The 16474-nt window shown below is 33.5% G+C and overlaps 1 protein-coding gene across 1 annotated transcript in view; it reads right to left on the reverse strand.

Annotated features, from left to right (window-relative positions):
- The window catches only part of LOC149421008 (uncharacterized), a 36264-nt gene that overhangs the window by 16214 nt on the left and 3576 nt on the right, over positions 1–16474 (reverse strand). The window lies entirely within an intron of this gene.

The raw sequence follows: 16474 nt of genomic DNA on the forward strand, positions 1-16474 counted from the left end.
TGTAATATTGTTATTTATGTAATATTGTATACTTGTGAATAAATTGAAAATTTTTGGAACTATACATTAATCGAACGTCATTCATCTATAAGAAAATATTAGAAAAAGCAAATCCATGCTTCGTCGTTGAATTATTTAACCTCTAATTTTCAAACTAACCTAAGAGAGAAAATAGAGATGATGAAATGAAAATAGAGAGAGAGGAATACTAGAAGTTTCACTTCTGTCTTGCGTAGGCTTGACACACCCACTTTTTTTAAATCGGAATTACGACGTTTGATACAGAATTTTATTACATTTCCAGCAAAATAAGCGTTCTTTACCATGAACATAACTAATATATTTTTTTTTTTTTTTTTATAGTGAATACCTCACAAGAGACCCAACTGCTCCCGTCTGGAGCCAGTGAGACTATGGCATTCCCAATTGGGGGATGTTGTGAGGCTGAAGGTAAGTGGGGAAGGGAAACAGGAAGGTGGGGAAGTACCTGGCTATTCAGATCTAGTCACTAAACACGGCTAAAGCCATTTGGAGCAACGTTTCAATTCTGAATGGTGGTCTTACACCAGGGCGATACTGGTAGTATCTTCCACTCTGGAACGTGCCGCAAATATACTATATATTATTTTAATTAATTAATTGTGAAATAACACAAATTAATCAAATAAAATTTATTTGCGCACGCCGGGTTCGAACCCGCGACCTTCGGAATGGCAGTCCAATGCGTTACCACTGGACTATGCCGGCCGTCAAAATATGATGATATCCTGTAAATAAATATGACTAAGTATGACTTTTTTAATTCGGAATTACGACATTTGACACAGAATTTTATTACGTTTCCAGCAAAACAAGCGTTCCTTACCATGAAAATAAATAATATGAGGATTTCCTTTAAATAAATATGACTAAGTTTGACTTTTTAAAATAGAAATTACGACGTTTGACTATTTTGACTTTGAGAATTTTGAGACTCACTTTACACAGATAAAAAAGCAATGATTTTAAAGTGAAGAAAAGACGAGCTAGAATACAAAATACATTAATTCCTTTCCAACGAATATAATTTATTTTAGCGTGCTAGTAATATTTTTTATGGTTCAAAATACCATAACATCAAGGCAAGTGCGGTGAGCTACTAGAATTTATTGGAACACTGGGGGTTCGTAAAGCTTCAACTACGTTCAGTGAACACATCAATACTCTCTCTCACCTTTTACTCGAAACAATCGTCCCACAAGACTTCTCAATATTTAGTATATTGTGCCTTCAATGTATTATGTATACCTTAATATTGAGCACCTATACGAAATAAATAGTAAATTAATTTAATTTAAGTGTAAATTAACTATCCACGTAGGTTTTCAGTAAGTAAGGTAGGTATGAATGTAGGTACACTCGTCTGGCTGAAGGCTTACAAACTTCCGGTGAATGATTCTAAACCGTGTTATTTCGACCAGACATGGGATTATCAAGAAACTTGGTGGGATACTCCCTCGTCGGTACCAATGTGCCAAAATACTGTTCAGTTATTTTTAATATGTCCGAACATTAAAAATAGTACCAACCACGGTTAAGATTGTAGATAAATCATCAAACAATTGTTTAAAAATAATTTTTTATAGTTACATTTTTTCATACATATAATATTATAAACGGTTCCATGATAACTCAACACAGTGACAATTCAACACACTTTTAAAAAGTGATATAAAGTCATTAGAAACGATTAAAACAAAATAATTTAAACCTAAGCTAACCTACTTAACCCAGTTAATAAAGTTTTTGTTTCATCACTTTCCATGACATAATATAACTTTTTAAAGATGTGATGAATTATCATTGTGATGATTTACCCAGTCACCATTATAAATATATCTGATATCTAGCCATTTTTTTTTTCTCTACGTGGAAGGCTTATTTTTATTTTTATGTGAATACCGCACAAGAGACCCAACTGCCGAGTCAGTGAAACTATGGCATCCCCAATTGGGGTATGTTGAGGCTGAAGGTAGTGGGGAAGGGAAGGTGATGGGTAAAAAGTAGGCGGGGGAGCTCCTGGCTGTACAGAGCTGGCAACCAAACACGGCTAAAGCCATTTCAAGCAAGAGAGACAAAAACTTTGTGGTTCGAAATTTATGAAATAAAACAAAGAATTTGTTAATAACAACAACAAAAATTTAAAGTTATTAATACCGACCGGTTTCGCTTACGAAAAGCATGTACATTCTATCACCACGTTGATCAATCAAATGCATTGTATTAGCTTGTATTAGTGATCGACAAAGATATTAGAAGAACGAGATATGCTATGTTGGCCGCCGGATCGTAGCCGGAGTACTACCTAATTAGGGTACTTTGAACGGTATCGGGACGTGTACGCACAGAAATCTGTTCTATGTATTAGTGCGGATACCTTAGCGCAAGCGAAGGTGTGCAGTAGTATTGGTGAACAAAACCGGCGACACTCGGCAAAACAATTCCTCTCAGTACGAACTGCGCATAGCACATCTCGTTCTTCTAATATCTTTGGTGATCGACGAACTGGTAGATGCAATATGTTAGACATAAATTGATAAAAGTTTCACTAGTCTATAGTTAGTAATAACATAGATCATTGTAAAAATGTATTATATATTTGTACAGCGCCCTTGTGGTGATTGTGCACAAAAGCGGTGCCAAACAAATTATCCAAATATTGTTATTTATCAGGGCACAAACTAAAGTAATCAAAAATTCATTATGGCTGCTTAAATTATGTGTATGTACATTAAATTATTAAATTATTACACCGGTCGGTGGCTGAGTTGACATCGCGCTTGGGTCTCACTCGGGCGTAGTGTGTTCAATTCCTCGGCTGGCTAAGTCCTCCATCACCACACAAGCAACATTTTCAGCTTACTGTGGTGGTAGTAGGAGATTTTCAAATATTGTCAGGTTTAGTTTACCTACTTAGTATACCTACCATGACGTGCTGTGTTTTAAATTTTGCAGAAATTTTGTTTGTTTATAAGTTAGTAATATTTAAAAAAAACTCGATTATTAGTAAGGCGGGAAATATTTAACTCGATGGAAACTTCTTTATCAATTTCTCAAAATAGTTGCTATTATTTGTTTGATAAATACATTTACGTCATTAGTTTCACTAGCCAGGAACGTTACTGATTATCTTAAAAATATATGTGTCACTACTTCCACTTATAAAGGTAAAAATAGAATACTGTACCTATCTATAAATGTATACGAGTTAGGTAATATAATCTACATTATGTAGATGTATTGTGTCGCTACACAATCTCAAAGAATTTTTTGTCACAAAAAGGAAGGACAATAATTATAAGGACTTTATGATCTTGTTACGTAAGCACATGTGATATTCTGTTATTTGTGCCCAAGGATGCTGCCAGATACCTGGTCATGTCAAAAATAAACTTCCAACGTTGATTTCTACGTCGTAAATCACAAATGATAAAACTTTAAGACGATTTTTAAGTTTTAATTTCTTGCATCGTTCTTGTGACAATAAAATAAAAAAACACACGTTTCAACAATCATCATAAAGATACCAGATAGTGACTTTTCATATGCAATTTTACCCAGAAACCTTTGTTGACAGTGTGGGCCTTGTGTGTGCCGTGTTTTTATCATTTGTGTACAATGGGCACGTGTTCAACATGCTTTTATTTGTCAAACAAAACATCTCGTCTGTCTCAAGAATATCAGAGTATCTGGTGTGTCTTACTACAACGGTCATTATACACAACAATCATTACAAGAATATCTTACACTGTTTCTTGTGATATTTTATTGATGTTGTCAAACCTTCAGGCCTCTGGCGTATTGAACGTTATGTTTCTTAGAAACGCTGTCAAAAAATTGGAGCATATGTGTTTCCTCTTTCAAAGGAAATCATAATAAATGGAATATTTATTAACGTATCCGAAAAATAAAAAAAACATATCATTTTGAAAGGTGATGAAATACGCTTTGAAATTTTATTATTAGAAATAAATAAATATTGAGATTTTTATATCATACATAAATGTCTTATAGAAATAGCTCAGTTTAAGTTTTTTCGTCTTAACACTGAACTAAAATTACTGAAACCAATAATAAAATTTACAAGATAAATATATTATAAACATTATCGAAGCTTCATTTTTTGTCGTTTTATATAAAATTAATTAATTAAAAAAATCACAAAATTTGACAACATTTTCTCAAAATGTGGACAGAACCTTTAATTTTATGTAGGTATATATTTTAAATCTTCTATAGTTGATTCTGAATTTGAATATAAAGCATGGTGTTTTCTCTTTCTAACCCCGTTTAGTTCATATTTCTCAATATGACAAGTAGGAGAGACATGAGACGGTTTCTATGAGACCACATGAGCCGGTACCAAAAGCGTACAAATTTACTCCACTGGTAATAGCTGTTCACAAAAGCGAACAAATTTACTCCACGGGTAATAGCTGTTGACAAAGGCGAACAAATTAGCCTAAGAGGTTAAATAGACATTTTTTAAGAAATACAGAAACATTATTATGACAGGCGATAAAACTCTGCTTCACCATGAACCAAAAAAACAAAAAAATAAAATGAATTCATTACGATTCATTAAATCTCTCTTTATTTTTTATATGAATTAAACATTATACTTACACACATAACGATTAGTTATATGTGTACTGGGACTGCTAAACTACTCAGATTCTGAAATTAAATATGTTTGGGCATCCTTGAAAGATGCTTTCAATTCTATTTTTACAACAACTGTATAATCTCAAGTAAAGAGTGATATCATTATTAAATTCTATTTTGAATGCATCAAATAAAAGGTGAATTGAAATAAAGCATTACACTTTGTACCTCCAATTTCTCTAACTAATGATACTCTAACTCTTTAGTCTAAAATATTATTAGTTAGTTTAGGGTTAAGTAGAAATAATTAGAAAATATAATACATACCTTTTTATACGTCCCGCATAATCATTCTATCTCATTCATACACGAATGTCTCTTTCATACCTTTAGATATACGTTTATTACAAATATCTATATAATAACTAGACAAAACACAATAGGTCACTTATGTACTCCATTAAAGCATACTAGTTTTGCACAATAGTACTAAACGTATATTAAAGTTGTGTGGTTTAATCAAATAGTGACAGAGATGAGATTAGAACCGTATAATAAACAATGTTACCTTAAATAATTTAAGTAATTTTTAGTATTACATTAGTTTTATTATACTAAATATAATTATACATAATACATTACTAACCGTAATCAGGTAATCTTAATCAACGGTGTCTTCTCAAAATCTATCGAGGTAAAATCTGGTGTCCCCCAAGTGTCCCACCTAGGTCCGCTAATGTTCAACATTTATATAAATGACATTGGATCATGTTTTCAAAACTCCAAATATGAAATTTATGACATGAAAATATTCAAAGTTATTCGTTCTCTTTCTGACTGCGAAGCGTTACAGAGTGACCTAGATAGGCTTTGCAAGTATTGCAAAGTTAACTGTCTAGATATAAACGTTTCTAAATGTCACACTATGACATTAACCAGAAATAATATCATGTCATGTCAATAATTTAAACTGTTCAATGCGCATACATACAGATACACACACACACACACACACAAACACTCACTTATACAATACACACACACACACACCTATATACTACACACGTCACCTGGTAATTAAGGAATAAACATACCACCTAACAAGGAAACATATCATAGGTACCCAACATGAAGTATCTTTTTCTTATATATTATTTCATCTCTGTAAATCATGTACTGTTTGTTTCTATAATATAAAAGAAAATATACGTTAGAAGCTACATGATTAATTTTTTAAGGATATAATAATAGCGAAAATATTATATCATTTAGATACCTGCCTATCTACGCATGTGTGTTGAAGCAGAAAAATAATCTTAGTGTTGAAAATTGATTAAGGAAAATGTGCGTTGAAATATTTTTTACATATTATTATTACGTCTGGGTGCAATCATTACTAAGTAATTTACGTAAATTAATGGAAGTTCTTAAATGTAAAGCCTTCTTTCAAAATTAGTGATCTCTCTAATAACACTACTCGACCTACTTTTAGAGAAATATGATAAAATCTTCTGTACATTCCAAAGAGAATTCATTTTGTACCCCTGAAAACATTAAAATTGTCATACTTTTCGTAATACTAAAACCATGCCCCAGTAGACATCGGAAACCGTTTAAGTTATTGACATTTGAACTAAAATAATTAGTGTTAAACCCAGCTCAGTGTCCCCTTGTTGGCCTTTGGACCTCTCGCCTCCAGTTTACACGGAGTCGTCAAACAAAACGTTTGAGAGGTAAGAAAGAGTCTAGCGGGTCATAAATTAGAGGGCCTTATCATCTGTATACTGTACACACAGTGTTGGCGGGTCGCAGTACATCGTCTTATAAAGAAACCACGGCGTCCAGCCCATATTAAACTAGTTTGTAGGAAGATTAAAGATTTATAGGACTGTTTTTTTAGTTTTAGAAGTGGTAGAAATGCTCTACAGATAAATGTGAATGTAAATGAAGCGATATTGTCTAGGTTTGCCAAATACAGAGATGAACGAAAAAATAAAATAAACTATGGTAGCTAAATAAATGGTTTTTGCAGGATGCATTAACATCTCAAAATTCTTAACTGCCATTGTTATTGTAAAATGTTATAAAGATTGTTGTGAAATCAGACGTTTTACTCTCAGTAAGTTAGTGACGAGGTGGCGATATCACAACACAAGTCACACACTGATGAATATAAAATATGTTAGACTTTTTTTGTGAATTTTACATTTAGATTAGCATTCCACAGTAAAGTTCTGATACCAAGAGCGTGATTTTTTTGTTGACGGCTTCCTTGATTGAGGGGTATAAGGTCCTCGACTGTAAATCTGGAGGACGCGGGTTCGAATCTTATTAAATTAAATTGTAATATTTCACAATTAATTCATATACAAAGAAACATAAAGTATAATAGTCCAGAGCGGTAAATACTCTCGGTATTGCCCCGGTAAAAGACAAAAATTCAGGGTCGAACACTGCATGAAATTGCTAGTGTTTGGTGACCATATCTGAATATACAACTTCTTCTGTCCTATTTCCTTCCTCTCCCCAAACTCCACTGACCTCATAACATACTCCGATTGGGGATTCCATAGTCTCACTAGCTTCTGTTAACAAGGAGCCGTTTGGAATCTTATAAGATTTTATGAATAGAGCACACAGAGAAAGAACGAGAGAAAGCTAAAAGCAGCAAACATAAGATGCTGTTTTTAATACAATCAATAAGTTTAAGGTATGGATGTACACTTAGTTTTTTTTTAAATATTAGGTACGCAGTGTGAACGAACGGATAAATCAATATCAGGAGCAAATACATGACGCCCAAATAAATGCAATTAAGTTAATCAAATGATTTAGTCGAGTCATGCCAAGAGTCAGGATAAACGGAGCCGAAGAATAAAATTTTGTATTCAGTAATAATTGTTTTATGTTTCAAACGGCTATCTGTATCTGCCTTCATCGATCGGCATATTGAAATTAACGTGGTGCTTGGTCAGTTTCTACACTAAACCAGTAGGTACCATCAGCTATTCTTGTATAGTTGAAATCTTGAACTATTATTAACTTTTTTTCTAATGATGTCACGTAGAATTTTTCCAAAGCAATTTAGATTACAGTGCGTATGAGTACAAAGTTTTTATCTCTCTGACAGTAGACAAATACCTACAACGAATTTCCTGAAACCTATTCATGTCTGCCTTAATCATTTTGTGTTTTATTCTCAGAAGCATTTTAAGTATTATTAATACATATAATTGATATCTTTTCTTGTTTTTTTATTTATTTCTTGTACGTTTTATCAGAAAACAAGATGTTATTACATTGATAAAACTGCAGTCCTTTATTGATACGTTTTTGCCTTGTCTGTACAATTTATACATTTAGATGGTAGATATTCTTTATCTTTATCAGACAAGAGGTAAGCACATTGTATGTTTTATGATTTACGAATATGCTTGCATTTTATTGGTTGGTAAATATGAAAACATCTCATTATGAAAATTCAATGAAACAATTAATTAAAGATCAACTTTATTCGCAAAACCCATCAATTATACAGCACGTGTGTTCCCAGATATCTACTCTAATTGATGTGTCATAATAATGAGTTTATTAATTCATAAATATTATTGTTATTTTTCATTTTCATAAACAAAACAAAAATATTCCCACCATTTTTCCCAATGCTCTCAATTATTGCGATTGTACATTTTAGTGATCTTTTGAAGTTTGCAAATACAAAAGAATCTTTCGATTTTATTAATAATCGACGTATCTATTGTAGTTTTAATATGACACTACACAAGATTGTTTCTCAAAAATATTTATCATCTTTAATATTGTCAGGATTTAGTTAAAAATGCGAGTATTCTAACGTTCTTGTTGGATATGATTATATTATGTTTGGTAGCGGCATATACGAGTGCATATGGAAAAGTTTTTACGAATTTAAAATCATGGGCATTTTCGGAAAAGGTTGTAAAATAGTATATTTTTAATATAGTGATGCAAAATCATTTGTTTTTGGTTTGAAAATTTCGTCGTCTAGAAATGTTTCAGATGCTATAATTAAATACTGCGAGTAGAATACATCTTGGCCTTTAAAATAATCGAGTAATTTTTAGATAAGTCTTTTTATAAGACCAGAAAAAAATAATGTATAAGGGCTATGAAAACTGCTTTAATGTTCGAAATCTCCTACTTACGAACTCATTTTCGGTTATGATTTTATTGTATAATGTGGAAAATTAAGTTATTTATAAAATGATCGAAAAAAAAATTAAATGTTTATGCCTGAACATCAACAAAATAAAATAAAAGGCACTTTTTGGCAATGTTTTTTTCTTGCATAAATCAAAACGGGCGGATGGTGTTTAGCGGGTATTTAAACCTTATCGCCACCTACGTAAGGGTTGTTATTGATAGCGGATCTATTTAAAATATTACACGACGTAGTGCATGGCTTTACCTAATTAACTTACAACCATCGAACCTGTAAATATTTTTAATTAATTATTTAGATAAATGGAAGTATGTTTTTTCACGTCCCATTTCTACATTTAATTAAAGAAAGTCTGATTTCGTATTTAAAATAAGGTATGTAAGACTAATTTTGCAGTGTTTTAAATAGTTTACATAATATGTTTTTGTAAATTATACAGTTTTTACTAAGACTTTGGAAAATCAAGCTTATTATTTCTTTTAAGGAATCAGTTAATTGCATTCCGTGACCGTGTGTATTTATTTTTCAACGCCCTTTTTATGGGATTTTATATAGGAATAGTTTATGAAATGATATACAAACATGAAATGTTTGAATATCATTTTATAAACTATTCTTATATAAAATCCCCTAAAAATTTGGACTAACATTGTAAGAATAAAGTTTATTATTTTTGTTAAGGAATCACTTTTAATTCCATTCTGTGACCGTGTTTATTTATTTTTAGCGCCCTTTTTAGGGGATTTTACATAGGAATAGCTTATAAAATTATGTACAAACGTTTCACTATTAAACTTTTTTAAATATTTTTATATTTGACTTAAGTGCCCAGCAACAAATTTGTATTTATTGAGTGATAAATTGAATATTTCCACTGAAGAATCCACATTATTACCCTCCTTTAATATTCTGGTCAATTAGGGAGTACATATTACGATATTTAGTCCCAAAACTTGACAAAAAACTTGGAGTAATCTGGTATTGGTGAAAAATTTATACTTTATTTATTTATACCGGGTTTTTAGAGACGATCTCACTTATAACTATACTGGAAAAAGGTAGACAAAGCAAATACGTAATTAATTTTCTACTCAACACCCTAATTACTTTGATATGTCATTTCTCCCCATGTCATACACTTGTTTCCTCCACCATATAATATTATTAAGACCGATTGTAGACATGACAAAATCAACTATTTTCGACACACACGAACTCTGTTGTTCATTTCCAAAACAATATTTTTTCTAACTAGAATTTATTTTAAAAACGTTTGCCTGAAAACAGTAAGATGGCGGTAATGTAAATCTTCGTTATAAAAGTTATGAATTTCAGTTACCAGATGGCACTATTTTTTTTGTATTATTTATTTAATTAGTTTATACTACGTTAGAATTTAAACGAATATATACAAGGTAACATTTAATTTAATTGTATGTATTTTAATATTTTTACAGAAAGCCTGACATTTCATTTTATATTATTATTATTTCTTCATATATCTTTAGTCCTGATTTTCCATATTATGACATGTATGATGATGTATGTGCCAATTTCTTAATTATGTATATCTCTATTAAAAACATTTTGGCATTTTGGTTTTACATAGTATTTTTATAGTGAATAGCTCACAAGAGTCCCAACTGCTCCGGTCTGAAGCCAGTGAGACTATGGCATCCCCAATTGGGGTATGTTGTTTGGCTGAAGGTAAGTGGGTAAGGGAAGGAGATGGGGAAGAGGAAGGTGGGGAAGTACCTGGCTATTTAGATCTAGTCACTAAACACGGCTAAAGCCATTTGGAGAAACGTTTCAATTCTGAATGGTGGTCTTACACCAAGGCGATACTGGGAGTATCTTCCACTCTGGAACGTGCCGCATATATAGTATTTATTATTTTAATTAATCAATTGTGAAATAACACAAATCAATCAAATAAAATTTATTTGCGTACACAGGGTTCGAACCCGCGACCTTCGGAATGGGAGTCCAAAGCCTTATCACCGGACTACGCCGGCCGGCATTGTAAAAAATATACCTACATCTGGTCAAAAAACAGAGAACCTGTGTTCGCTCTCTCTCGGTCAACAAAACCGTTATAAATAACATTATTGTTTTCTAAGGCCCACAGAAATAAAAAAAACATTGCGGCTCCGACCGAATGGTTCAGTTTGTAGTATGTAGACCTCAGAACAGGTATAAAACTTATTGAGGACTATGGAAATGGAACAAAAATAAATACAAATAAACTTTTTCAAAGTAATATATTTTAAAAAAAGAATCGGAATGTGGCCTGAAACGGCTTTAGCCGTATTAGGTGACCGAATCTGTATAGCCAGGTACTTTCCCATATTCCTCTTCCTAGCATCCCATATTTGTATTGACATAAAAAAGATAGTGCTATGTATTTGTCTTTGAGAAAGGAATGAAGGAACCGCAAACAACGCATAACGCTGCTTGCGGTTGCTTCGTTCCTTTCGTTTCAATGTGTTTATAAATTACACTACTACAGCTACACTACTCGCGAAGTTGATCGAAGTTGACCGAATACGATAGTGTGGGCACGAACTTCGCTTCGCTTCGGGCAACTTCGCTTCGCTTCGCCCGACTTCCGATTGTTGTCGGTAAATGCGCCCGAGTCAAAGGACTCGAAGCGTCACGGCATAAATAAACCAATCACTGACTGGTTGGACTGAGTTACTCGCGAAGTTGCACGAGTGTGTGGGCACGCACTTCGAACTTCGGCTAACTTCGTCGAGGACTTCGTCGAAGCGTCGAAGCGAGTAGTGTAGCAGCCGCTTTATTAGTCTACTATAATAATATTGCTATTGTTACAATAATATTGCAATTTTGCCATTTTGCCGTGCTAAAAACACTTTATTCAACTTCTCGAAATTAGATGTATATTTGTAGGAAATATAATTGGCATCTGATTATAATATTTACAATATGTTTTCATTTTAAAAAAAAATTTTGAATACCACACCAGAGTCCCAACTGCTCCCGTCTGGAGCCAGTGAGACTATGGCATCCCCAATTGGGGTTGTTGTGAGACTGAAGGTATTGTGGACCTCGAAGGAGATGACGTAGAGGAAGGTGGGAAAGTACCTGGCTATTCAGATCAGGTTACCAAACACTAATTGTAAAATAGTACAAATTAATTTTAGTAAAATTTATTTGAGCCCGCGACCTTCGGATTGCTAGTCGAGAGCCTTACCCCTCGATAACGGAGGTCAAGATTTAGGTACGTTTTAAATTATGTTTTGCATTTGAAAGTAGACGTTTATTACAATTTGGGAGGAGGGTATGTGTACCGCCGCCCCGGGAACCATTTATTGCATAATAATTCTCAAGGGCTCTGATGTACATACATTATGGCTCCTGTTGATTGACGAACATATACTAAAACATCGTTGGTTGGAATCGTAGCTTGAAATGACTTTAGCCATGTTTAGTAATAAACAAATTAGAATAAATTTTTAGTAATCATAATTTAAAATTTGAAAAATTTAATTCTCACCAATCTAATCGCCGCAATTTTAATAGGCACATATTATGGATATTACGCTTTGTTTCAACTTAATCATTACAAGAAACTTACGTCGGGAGAGATGGTAAAAGATACATTAAAATAAAATTTTATTCCATCAAAGTTTAAAATTTCTCTTATAAAATTACCCAGACAAACCTCACCCCATGAACCCGGGCACCCCTGCTAAGTCACGAAACGTAGTAAATGATGTATTAAATTTACAATTTTTGTTTAATCAAGTTCAAAAGATTTTTTTAGCATGGATTTGACGTTTGCGAAAGTTCCATTTCAATATAAATACTCGTGAGGCAGTCTATCCTCTGTAAGTATAAAGTCATTTTCATAGAATATGGATGTACTAACAGGATCTAAGTACGTAAACGCGTGCGAAATTGGCGGTTAAGTTACAACGCATGCAAGCCGTCAAGTTTGTCAGAAATATATAGATCAACAAAATAAATCGTGTAAAATGTATATGCGACCGAAAAATGGGCGTGGCTTACAGCTAAATCTCGATGACACAAGTTGATCTATAGGGATTTACATATGTATGCCAGCTTGGGTAATGGATCAACATATCCGAGGTGGATCAACAAATGCAAACGGATCAACATATACCTGGCGTACCGTCGCGCGAGATTAACATAGTACGAGAGGGGATAAATATGTATATATATTATGGTTAAGGTTTTCAAGGGTGTATGATGATGTATATATATATATATATTTATATTTTATTTTTATTTTTTTAGAACATTTAAACATTAAATTATATGTTAAAATATATAATGTTACATTACATATTATAATATATAATACTTTATCTTGTCTTCAAATCTTGAACCACTATTATTTATTTTTATTTTATAATATTTTCATAAAATGAGAATTTGTACCCGCTAATCCGATGTCAGCGAGAGATTAGTTCAACAATATTTTATGTATTCAACTATACTGCTACAACTAAGGAAAATGCATAAAAAGTGCCAAAATGCCGTCGTGTGTAATGACTAATGAGAAATGGTTTGCTTTAACAATTTAATAATAAGGTAATATTTGTATATCGCAGTTTTGTGTTATTTCATTTCAAGTGCGCTTAAAACTATGACAAAATTAAAAATAATCCTACAGTGCTCCTTACAAAATATTGATAAAATAATGTTTAATAAAGAATATGCAGTATACGAGTATACAAGGTAATGAAAAGATAACAAAAATTAACAATAATAGTGCTGTTATAGCATAGAACAATATTAGTAGAAAGTAACGGTGCTATTATAGCACAAATAAGAATGTCGAAAAATCCTGGGATAAATTTAATACAATGTTATGGATAACATAGGGAAACGAGACAAAATTCATAAACAAATTAAAAATACACCGTACGACATGGAACCAGTGCCGTATCCATAATAATATCCATAGATGTATAGTTCAAGTACTTCATCTTACAATTATAGGCATACCTTCGTAATGTAGTATAAAAAACAAATTAAATATGAATATAGTTACGTTGTGGAAGAAAATTTTTTTTTTTGAAGTTAAAAAAGGATGAAGGGGCCCCGAGACGTTGTGATGTTTTGAATATCCACAAAAATAAACGATAAATAATAAAATAACGTGCTCTAAAAATTTTTTGTTTGGGCTAACAGATGGGATTTGTTGACAGGCGGGCTAGAAGTGCCATGTTCCCACGGGAAAGGAGGAGAGATCGATGAAACAGTCGAGTCTGGAATTCGGATACGTTGACAGCCCCGAGAGGTGAATGCAAGCCAGAAGTGATGTGTGAGTTTGCAATTGGTTAGTGAGTTCAGATGATGTTGGAAAGCTTTGTTGGTTTCTGAATTAAAGTGAAATATTATTGAACCGGTTTTTGTGTGAAGTGAAAGTGATTGGACTCAGTGAGAAAACAATTAATAATAATGACAATAATAATAATTGGGTAATTTGTAGAGCGCCGTTTTGTAAAAACCCACCTCAGGAGCGCCAGGTGTTGTGCAATCGCGATTGTGTTATAAAGTTGTGTTGATTTAAACGTGATTTCGTATACAGTTCGAACTAGATTGCTTGTCTTAAAAACATGAAAATAATAAAAATAATGATTGCGTTTTTAAAACAGAGTGAACGTATAAAGGCAGGGAGTGTTTAATCGGGCTAAGTTATAGATTTGGCGAGATGGCATTCTATCCACGGAGACCGAAAACCAGAGAATCAAATAAATTATTAACTGTGGGTTCGAATCCTGACAGATTAGGGAGGTACAATTTTATTTACAGGAATATTTAATTACCCTTTTATAAGCGTAGGGAGGAGGTCGAAAATTAAAGTGATTTAGCTATATAGTGTAACCAGGTAAGCTTCACGCTGAGAATGAGAGGTGACTAACTGGGTGAGTTTTTATATTATTTATTAAATTTCAGAGGACCTTTTTAAAAGACGGATACAACCGAGGTACAGGAACTAAGTTTACGACACCTGCCGCCCAAATAATGTTATCATTAACAGGGATGTGCTAGGCGAACCGTCAATCAGCTGTGAGCGAGAGACGAGTCAACGACCTTTTCATATATAGGACAAGACGCAGGTACAGTCAGTCAAAGGGGAAGTTTTGCTAGCGTATGACCGCCCAAATAGAAAGCGATCGGATGCAACCAGACAAAACAGAATGAAAACTTTTCTTCTGTTATTTGACTTTCTAATTTAATACTTTTCATCTATTGTTTGACTTTCTAAGTTACGAATTGGGATGCACAAAAACAAATCTAAAGTCGAAAGAGGGAGATGGTAATCTCCGAAATAAAACTACCAACCGAACAACTTTTCTCAACAGGTACCTTTCGAGAGGTAGGCAGCCTCTTTAAATTAAATGCAAAAATCAAACCAATTATCCGTTTATACCTACCTGAGAGGATAGGTATTCAGTAGGAGTTACCCATACCTAATACACGAGGATGCTAGTAACCTCATAAAATACTTACTAGAACCGAATATTAAAATACAGACAGTCCTCATCCTAAATTTGGCATCTCGAGTAGACCTTACATATATCTCACATGATAATTGGCTGAATGGGTAGGCACACAACCTATCGTTAAAAAGCAGGCTAAATGTCGACAAGATCGTCGTGTGTTATCTATGTATTGACCTAGAAAGGGATGTAAATCCCCGACGACGTGGGAGTTACAACGTTTTCTAGAGGTGGCACGTAACTTAGGACCTTACGTGTCACATTTTCGCGACTAGATTCGTGACAAGGGATGTCATGGCTTTCCCCTTCTACACTCAGTAAAGTAGGTTATCCTGGAGGTGTATGAGATTGGGGCAATTCTGAAATTGGTGATGAGACCTGGTTTTCTTTATTCTGGCGTGAAGGTTGCCGATTTGGAACAAGGGGAGACCCGGCCGGTTGTGATATCCAGACACGCAGATATCGATCGCCTTGCTCAAATTATCATCCATCAGTTTTGTTTGGTAAGAGGAGGAGTCAATCTTAGCTTGAAAAAAATTCATTTCCTTTCCTCTCCTTCCCCTCCTAAAATATATACATGGATGGCGCCGACAACTAACACCATAAATTTATCGTATGTATATCACATATATAAAATCTAACACTTTATTATACTCACATAATCCTATGACAGGTAGAATCACGTAGCTAGTTTGAAGAGCAGGCGACTTCAGAAAAATAAGGTTTGTGAAATGGCTTTAAAACACAGCGGTAATGAATTCAACTCACTCTATCTCAAAAGAACCAAAGGATACCACACATACATAGATAACTAGGTTTCTAAACCGAGAAACAAAAAAACCAACACAACGTTCGGTGAAGCCTTTTTATACTGATCCGTCACGTGAAATGAGTACGTTCAAAGTCGTACGTCACGTAGACAAACTAGAATCAAAAGAGAGGAGCAAAGGCTCGTAGAGTCGGCAGGGGAGGAATTTTCCATCCCTGCGAACACATATGCAAAGCCTTATGGAAAAGTTACCTATGGGACTTTAAAGGAAAATTATCGTAGAAAGAAGAGAAGGAAAAGTTTGAAGTAGAAAGGGTGGATCATTACAACGTGCATTGCCTAGAGGCTCCGACATGCTTCCGG

Source organism: Hesperophylax consimilis, chromosome 9, assembly GCF_061612785.1.
Source record: "Hesperophylax consimilis isolate HC1 chromosome 9, BYU_Hcon_1.0, whole genome shotgun sequence".
Classification (NCBI taxonomy): Eukaryota; Metazoa; Arthropoda; class Insecta; order Trichoptera; family Limnephilidae; genus Hesperophylax; species Hesperophylax consimilis.